A 9534-nucleotide genomic window follows, 5' to 3' on the forward strand; every position below is an offset into this window, starting at 1 on the left:
TGGTGGGCCGCCGTCTGTGGAGTTGCACAGAGTCGGACACGACCTAAGCGACTTGGCAGCAGCAGCAGCTGCTTCTTGGATGGAACCCCATCTCAGTCCATGCCTTCTGTCTTTAGCTTAGGTGCTTTGAGTGGGTACCATGTATGTGTAGTTCAGAGCCTGTGATAGAATAGACGATCACCTTTAAGGGACATCCTGCTCTCTGTAATAGTCAAAGCTTCCCTGGTTTCACTTCTCTGATCTTCTAGGTCAAAATACTGAAGTTAGTAGTATTAGTACACCTGTAGCACACATTTGGCTTGTACTATGCCGATTATCCTTGGCCCCAGGCTTAAATCCTAGGACTGGAATTCTCTTTATCATTCCACTTTTCCCAATGCAGATCCTTCCCACCAGAGTCTGTCTGCTGCTGATCATTGTCCAATGCCTAGTTTTTTAATTATGCCTAGATTTTAGGATTGTTTTCTTTGGGAAGGAGGGAGTGGTGGGATAGCAACTAATTGTGTACTTACCAAAATTACTCGTACATATTATTCAGTGTGTGAGGACATCAGTGTTAGCCTCCATTAAGTAAATTTGTAGAATTAACAAGAAATAGCAATGGGGCAGGTTACAGCTCTTTGTATAATAGTAATATATTTTTAGAGCTTTGCAAAACTTCATCTAAGAATATACTTTTTAAAAATTAAATATATATTTATTAATATCCTAAAAGTGAATGTTTACACTCAGTTCAGTTCAGTCACTCAGTCGTGTCCGACTCTTTGTGACCCCAAGGACTGCAGCATGCCAGGCTTCCTTATCCATCACCAACTCCCGGCACTTATTCAACTCATGTCCGTCGAGTCAGTGATACCACCCAACCATCTCAACCTCTGTTGGCTCCTTATCCACCCATCTTCAATCTTTCCCAGCATCAGGATCTTTTCCACTGAGTCAGTTCTTCACATCAGCTGGACAAAGTATTGGAGCTTTAGCTTCAGCATCAGTCCTTCCAATGAATATTTAGGATTGATTTGCTTTAGGATTGGCTGGATGGATCTCCTTGCTGTCCAAGGGACTCTCAAGAGTCTTCTCTAACACTACAGTTCTAAAGCATCAGTTCTTCGGTGCTCAGCTTTCTTTTTAGTCCAACTCTCACATCCATACATGACTACTGGAAAAACCATGGCTTTGACTAGACAGACTTTTGTTGGCAATGTTATCTCTCTGCTTTTTAATATGCTGTCTAGGTTTATCATAGCTTTCCTTCCAAGGAGCAAGGGTCTTCTAATTTCATGGCTGCAGTCACCATTTGCAGTGATTTTGAAGCCCCTTAAAGTAGTCTCTCACTGTTTCCATTGTTTCCCCATTGATTTGTCATGAATCTTAATTTTGATGCCATGATCTTAATTTTCTGAATGTTGAGTTTTTTGTTTTCTTTTGTTTTTTTTGTTTATTTTTATTTTTTTAATTTTATTTTATCCTGTGTATACCTGTGGCAGATGCATGTTGATATATGAATGTTGAGTTTTAAGCCAACTTTTTCACTCTCCTCTTTCACTTTCATCAAGAGGCTGTTTAGTTCTTCTTCACTTTCTTCCATAAGGGTGGTGTCATCTGCATATCTGAGGTTATTGATATTTCTTCCAGCAACCTTGATTCCAGTTTGTGCTTCATCTAGCTAGGCATTTGCATGATGTAATCTGCATATAAGTTACATAAGCAGGGTGACAATACACAGCCTTGATGTACTCCTTTTCCTATTTGGAACCAGTCTGTTGTTCCATGTCCAGTTCTACCTGTTGCTTCTTGACCTACATACAGATTTCTCAGGAGGCAGGTAAGGTGGTTCCAGTTTGTTGTGATCCACACAGCCAAAGGCTTTGTGTGGTCAATAAAGCAGAAGTAGATATTTTTCTGGAACTCTTGCTTTTTTGATAATCCAGTGGATGAGGCCCATTTGCATTCTGGTTCCTCTGCCTTTTCTAAATGCAGCTTGAACATCTGGAAATTCACGTTTCATGTACTGCTGAAGCCTGGCTTGGAGGATTTTGAGCATTACTTTGCTAGTGTGTGAAATGAGTGCAACTGTGCAGTAGTTTGAGCATTCTTTGGCATTGCCTTTCTTTGGGATTGGAATGAAAACTGACCTTTTCCAGTCCAGTGGCCACTGCTGAGTTTTCCAAATTTGCTGGCATATTGAGTGCAGCACTTTCACAGCATCATCTTTTAGCATTTGAAGTAGCTTAACTGGAATTCCATCATATCCACTAGCTTTTGTTTATAGTGATGCTTCCTAAGGCCCACTTGACTTTGGCTTCCAGGATGTCTGGCTCTATGTGAGTGATCACACCATCATGATTATCTGGGTCATGAAGATCTTTTTTGTACAGTTCTTCTGCGTATTCTTGCCACCTCTTCTTAATATCTTCTGTTTCTGTTAGGTCCATACTATTTCTGTCCTTTATTGTGCCCATCTTTGCATGAAATGTTCCCTTGATATCTCTACTTTTTTTGAAGAGATCTTTAGTCTTTCTCATTCTGTTGTTTTCCTCTATTTTTTTTTTTTTTTTGCATTGATCACTGAGGAAGACTTTCTTATCTCCCCTTGCTATTCTTTGGAACTCTGTTTTCAAATGGGTATACCTTTTCTTTTCTCCTTTGCCGTTAGCTCCTCTTCTTTTCTCAGCTATTTTTAAGTCCTCCTCAGACAACCATTTTGCCAGGCAACCAGTTAAGCTAAGAGCCTGTAATAAATTCTATAACTACTAATTATATCAAAAACTAGTTTAGAAACTTAAGTGTTAGCACAGTAAGAACTTAAGATTTCCAGATCATCAATATGTTTATTGCAATAAACATATAAATATCAAGAGAAAACAGAATCCAACTGTTGTGCTCAGCAACAATTATTACTTTCATATAATTATTACTGGGATAACAGTGAAGCATATGAATATTTACTAATCAATAAAAACTAATTTAAAAATTTCTTGCTATACATAGGTGGACATTGTACTTACCAGTGCTGATATACATATGTGTGTGTGTATGTATTATTTATATAGAGAGAAATAGTTGCTAACACAACACACTACTTCTTTGTTTAAAAAAAAATTTAGTTGATGTAAGTATGGCTTATATATCCAGATATTTCCATTTGAAGATTAATTTCTGCCTAATGATGAGAAATTCTCTTGGGACCAGTGCTAATCTATCAAATTATTGCCTGTCCCAATCCATTACTCAGGCTCCCCTTGTGGGTCAGTGGTAAAGAATCTGCCTGCCAATGCAGGAGATACGTGTTTGATTCCTGAGGCAGGAATATCCACTGGAGAAGGAAATGACAACCCATTCCAGTATTCTTGCCTGGAGAATCCCGTGGATGGAGGAGCCTGGGGGACAACAGCTCACAGGGTCACAAAGAGTTGGGCATGGCTCAGAGACTAAACAACTGCCTGTTACTCATCCCCTATGAAATGATGGTGATGATGATGATGGTGGTGGTGGTGACACTGACTTTGGAATACTAATAGCAGGCCCTATAAGTGAGCATTTTTTTGAGGTACTGAACATGACTACATCCAGGAGCAAGGTGTGTTCCAGAGTTAACAAGATGGGGATAGTATTGCTTTTACGCCTTGTCGTTTTCTAGAAGAACTCAAAGCTACTCAGCACTGTAACTTTAATTGCAGTCACTGATTGTGATGGAAAGTAATTTGAATGAGATGCATATTCAAAACTATTTATTTAACCCAGAAGGTAGCAGACAGATACTTAAAATAAAGCTTCTGGCATAACATGCAATAACTTTAATGATCATTGTGCTGGAAAACAGGTGTCAGCGTGCTTCGCTTCCATTTCTTTCCACCCCCTCCTTCTCCCTCTCCATCTGGTTTCCTTTTTCACCAGTTTCTCGTGTGTTTTTGTCTGTGAAAATCAATTTGCTATCTTCAGTTTTGGGGGGGAGGGGATGCCCACAGACATTGGGACCCAAGGATGAAGAAACACCTACTGTTCCCATGCAACTCTTTTGTATCCCATGTGATAAGATGCTCTATGCTCTACTGTTTTATAGATAGACGCAACTGATGGATGTACTTTTACAACAAATGCTAAGGTGGTATTTTTCACAGGTATTCCTCAAAGGCTAAAATTTTGGTAACAAATGCATATTTATGTATTAAACTTTACCCTTCTGGAAGAAATATCTTGAAGACATGTCATCCCACCAATGCTACATTTGAATTCTTTGGGTATCCTTTGGATACCCTTTGGTTATTCAACTTTAAATTCAGGATTTTCCCACACAGCTTAAATATTTGGGTTAAATTAGAAAAGCACCCCCCCGAGACCCCCAGAATGTCATTTACAAAATTTTCAGCATCAATGTGCCAAGGACTATAGCCTCTGTTCTGTTATCTTAGTGCAGACCATTATTGCAATACTCCTAAATAGTTGGTCTGCTTGTCTCTGTTCTGACTCTAATCAGTTCATCTTCAGGGACATTTTCTTAACCATCTTGCATAAACAAAGGTCTCATGATGTTACTTACTCAGTCAACAACCTTTAACGACTTTCTGTTACATGTAGAACCAAAACAATATTTGTTGAGATAGTTCTATCTCTAGTATGTGAGGCTGATCTGATTGTGACACCTGTCATCTGGTTGATCCGCCAGGATTGATTCAGCTGATTCAGATGGCTAGACGGGTGTCCCCTTCTTCCCCCACCTCTGCATGTGTGTCCCTCGTGAAGCCACACTCTCTGTCAAAGAGGACTACCTTCCCCCACAGAGGAGGACCGTTGTTTGGTCAAGGGTATACGAGTAACTGAGCTCCCTTGCTAGAGCCTCCAAACAAGCTCTTAAGATATTTCTGTCTCTAAACTCTGGTCTGCAAGAACACAGGAAACATAAGTCATTCATCCAATTATTTATTCATTCATGAATGCATAAAACATTTAGTGAGGGCCAACTATGTGCCAGGCATTGCTTAGATATTGGAAGAGAGAATAGTAGTAGACCTACCAGAAAACAATACCCCAGTCTTCATGGAACGATGAGAGGAGAAGGGAATGGAGAAATAAGAAAGCTGACTTTAGAGTGTTTTAGAAGATGATAAGAGTATGTGGAAAAACAAAAGAGAGGAGAAGACGTCGCATGTGATGGGAACAATCACTTTTACATGGGATGATCGGGGAGATCTCACTGAGACACTGCTATTTACAAGCAGCCTAAAGAGACCAGGTGAAAGGCTGTCTGTGTGTCTTGGGGAGAATCCTCCAGGAAGAGGGAGTCATTCATTTAAGAAGTTCCCAAGGCAGAAAGATACGTAGCCAAAGCAGTAAAGAGACAGACCCGAATGAAGCTGAATGAGGAAGAGAAGAGAGAGGACAGACATGCTCAGGGAGTTAGGCGAGACAAGAAGCAGACCAAGGTAAGCCCTTTGGCTTTGACTCTGAGCAAGACAGGAATGGACTGGCAGGTTTCAAGTAGAAGAGGGGCGTGGCCTGGGTTAGAGTTTAACCTAAGCACTCTGATGGCTGTTGTGTGAATTAACTAGGAAGGGGCGGGGAGGGGCGTGTCAAACCAAATCAGAAGTTTGGAGACTGCTGAGTTAATCCAGGCTAGAGACTGATGGACCTCTAGACACAGGTGATAACAACGCAGAGGAGCAGAAGGGCTGCTCTGGTGTCCTCTCAAAATATAAGACATTACAAACGCTAAAAAGCTGACAAATAACACAGGCATCATAAAAGTCTTCAAATTTATAAATTATTCTTATTATTAGGTGCCTGATACACTTCTCTGCTGTTTTTTTTTCCCCTACATGTCTAAAAGCATTTTCCTTGATCACATTTTCATGTAGCAATTTTATGGTAGAGAGAATAGAAGGATAATTCTCTCATTGAAAAATCAAAACTTGTTCTTTTGTACAAACTTGCTTGAACAAAATTTGTCTTTTATTTTTGACAGTGTAGAAAAATAACTTTTAATTTCCCAACTCCCTTTGTGGTTCTTGCTGAGGCTGTGCCAACTGATGGATGGAAGCCCTCAAAAGCTCCAGCCATTTAATCTCCCTTCCTCAACCACTGGAGAGGAGAAATCCATGGCCCCATACTGTGGTTTATCTTGACTTAATCTTTATCTCCTGGGGTTTCTTACTTCCCCTGGCCATCACTCCCACAGGGTCAGTCCCTAGGGGCTGGATAAGCCTGGGTCATAACGATCACCCAGCAGACAGAAGAACCATGATGCTGTTAGGGAGTTCCCCTTGGTGTGAGTGGGAGAGTCCAGACACTGGTAAGATCGGCCAGGAGCAAGTGTTGCTCTGGAGAAGGGTGCTGCTAGCATCTTACACCCTATTCCCAGCTTCAGGCCCCCCTTTGGAGGGTATCACAGTGCAGACTATACTCTGTGCCTCCAGCCCATGGCTAGATTACTTTCTCTTGAATCCCCAGAGGGGTATAAAGAGCTGGCACAAAAAGGTTATAAAGTTTAAGCTTTATTACTTTGAAGTGAAGTCTACTCTTGAAAGTGGAGATGGGGGGAAAAAAAAAGTCTAATTCTTTATAAATGTTGATGATAGAATCAAGAAGACAATGATGGAGTCAGTGTGAGTGTAAGGGAAGGAAAGTGGGCAAGGAAGGCACCATGGTTCTAGCTTGAGTTAACAGAGGAGGAGAGTTGTCATCTTTTCAGATGGAGAAGACAATGGGAGGGGAATATTTGAGAATCAGTTCAGTCGCTCGGTCGTGTCCGACTCTTTGTGACCCCATGGAATGCAGCACGCCAGGCCTCCCTGTCCATCACCAACTCCAGGAGTTTATTCAAACCCATGTCCATTGACTCAGTGATGCCATCCAACCATCTCATCCTCTGTCATCCCCTTCTCCTCCTGCCTTCAATCTTTCCCAGTATCAGGGTCTTTTCAAATGGTTCAGTTCTTCAAATCAGGTGGCCAAAGTATTGAAGTTTCAGCTTCAGCATCAGTCCTTCCAATGAATATTTGGGACTGAATTGAGATTAAGAATGGGAAATTCAGTTTCAGGCATATCAAATTTACATAGGTCATCGATGTACAAATAGAGATGTTAGAAAGGCATCTGGATGCATAAATCTGGAGATCGGGGGTGGGGGTAGAAAGCGTAATTTCACAATACATATTTATATCAGGTCACCATGTTGTATACAATAATTTAAATATTCAATATTAATTATTTAATCATATACAATATTATTTGTAAAGTATACCTCAATAAGCCTAGGGGAACAAAAGAAAGGTAGGTGAAGGACCGGAAGGAAGATGCAAATTTGGGAATCTTCAGCTTATAGATGGGAATTAAAGTCAGGAGACTGTGTGAAATAAAAAGGGAATAAGAGAGGAGACTTCCAAGGACCATACCCTTTGGTGCATTCCCATTTTAAGGCATCCCAAAGATAAGAAGCAATCATAAAGAAGAAAAAAAGGAGTGGTCAGTGAGACAGGCAAAATAAGAGAGAGACAGAGAAAAATAAATGCTGCCCTGGAATCCAAGTGAGGAAAGTGTGTGGGATAATCAGCTATGTCAACTGCTGCTGATAGATAAGTAGGTAAAGCATCCAGAATGAATCACTGAACTTAAAAAAAAAATGTTAGGTTTCGTTGATGGCCTTCATAAATAGGTGTGGAAAGATACTCCTTTGCAGTATGAAAGAAAGATATTACCAGCTGGCTTGTGGTCTGTTTACCTTTCCAGGGACAAATGAACACAGGTGACTCCAGTTTTCTTTCAGTTTAGTACATTGATAAGAATATTTTATCAAATAAACCTATAGTACTGGAGGAGAGTTCTTACTCATTGAATTAATTTGGTAGAGTATCATTGTTTTACAAGATTTATAAGGTCTGAGTTCCTGGAAAAGTACTGTATAAAATATGTAACCATTTGAATTTAGAATGGAAACCTTTCACTACCTAAATTTCTCCTCTTGTGTGAGATAACTTTTATTTCAGTTAATATGTCTATGCATCACTCAGTTTTGTCCGACTCTTTGCAGTCCCATGGACTGTAGCTCACCAGACTCCTCTGGAATTCTCCAGGTAAGAATACTGGAGTGGGTTCCCATCCTCTTCTCCAGGGGTTCTTCCCAACCCAGGGATAAAACCCAGGTCTCCCACATTGCAGGCAGATTGCCATCTGAGCCACCAGGGAAGCCCGTTTCAGTTGAGACTACTTTTGACCTGGGTCAAAGAGAACGTCTGAGAGTGCAGTGAAGAACACAGGGGACACTTGGCTTCACGTCTGAGAGTGCAGCGAAGAACACAGGGGACACTTGGCTTCACGTGTGCTCCTTGATTGCTTATTTCCTTCAAATTAATAGTGATGCTTAAAGTAGTGAAACATCTAACTCCAATTCGACAATCCGAAACTTCATTTTAGCTAGGAGAGATTTCAAGGAAAAAAAAGAGAAAAAGTATAAATAACTCTCTGTAGGACATTTTCTCCTAATGGGAGTAAGGAATGCCTGCCTGCATATGTGCTCAGTTGCTTCAGTCGTGTTCAACTCTTTGTGATCCTATGCACTGTAGCCTGCCAGGCTCCTCTGCCCCAGGAAGAAAAAAAAAATGAATCAATAAATTGAGGCAAAGAAGATGCTGCTGCTGCTGCTACTAAGTCACTTCAGTCGTGTCCAACTCTGTGCGACCCCATAGACAGCAGCCCACCCGGCTCCCCCGTCCCTGGGATTCTCCAGGCAAGAACACTGGAGTGGGTTGCCATTTCCTTCTCCAATGCATGAAAGTGAAAGTGAAGTCGCTCAATCATGTCCGACTCCTAGCGACCCCATGGACTGCAGCCTACCAGGTTCCTCTCTCCATGGGATTTTCCAGTCAAGAGTACTGGAGTGGATTGCCATTGCCTTCTCCAAAGAGATGCTAGATTCATGACATAGGCTTCCTTTTCCTCTTTATTATTTCAGTTGTTTTGATAATTCTTGTGTGTGTGTACATGCTCAGTCACTCAGTCATGTCTGCCTCTTCTGTAACTGCATGGACCATAGGCTGTCAGTCTCCTTTGTCCATGGAATTCTCCAGTCAAGAATGCTCAAGTGGGTTGCCATGCCCTGCTCTAAGGGATCTTCCTGACCCAGGGATCAAGCCCGCATCTCTTGAACATTGCAGGCAGATTCTATACCTCTGAGCCCCCAGGGAAGCTCGTAGAGGAATGAGGTTCAACCAAAAAGTGGATATGTAGTCAAGATGAATTCTATCTCTATCTTTTGTGTTTGGCAATTTATTTGAATTATATAGAAGAATTAAAATCAGGGGAATCCAACCTGCCTTCAGAAATGGTAACATCAGATCAGATCAGATCAGTCGCTCAGGCATGTCCGACTCTTTGTGACCCCATGAATCACAGCACGCTAGGCCTCCCTGTCCATCACCAACTCCTGGAGTTCACTCAGACTCACGTCCATCTAGTCAGTGATGCCATCCAGCCATCTCATCCTCTGTCGTCCCCTTCTCCTCCTACCCCCAATCCCTCCCAGCATCAGAGTCTTCCAATGAG

General features: G+C 41.4%; 1 pseudogene; it reads left to right on the plus strand.

Annotated features, from left to right (window-relative positions):
- The first annotated feature begins 5345 nt into the window (after positions 1 to 5345).
- The window catches only part of LOC104996608, an 18618-nt pseudogene continuing 14429 nt past the window's right edge, over positions 5346 to 9534 (plus strand).

Source organism: Bison bison, unplaced genomic scaffold (genome assembly GCF_000754665.1).
Source record: "Bison bison bison isolate TAMUID 2011002044 unplaced genomic scaffold, Bison_UMD1.0 scf7180017864296, whole genome shotgun sequence".
Taxonomy (NCBI): domain Eukaryota; kingdom Metazoa; phylum Chordata; class Mammalia; order Artiodactyla; family Bovidae; genus Bison; species Bison bison.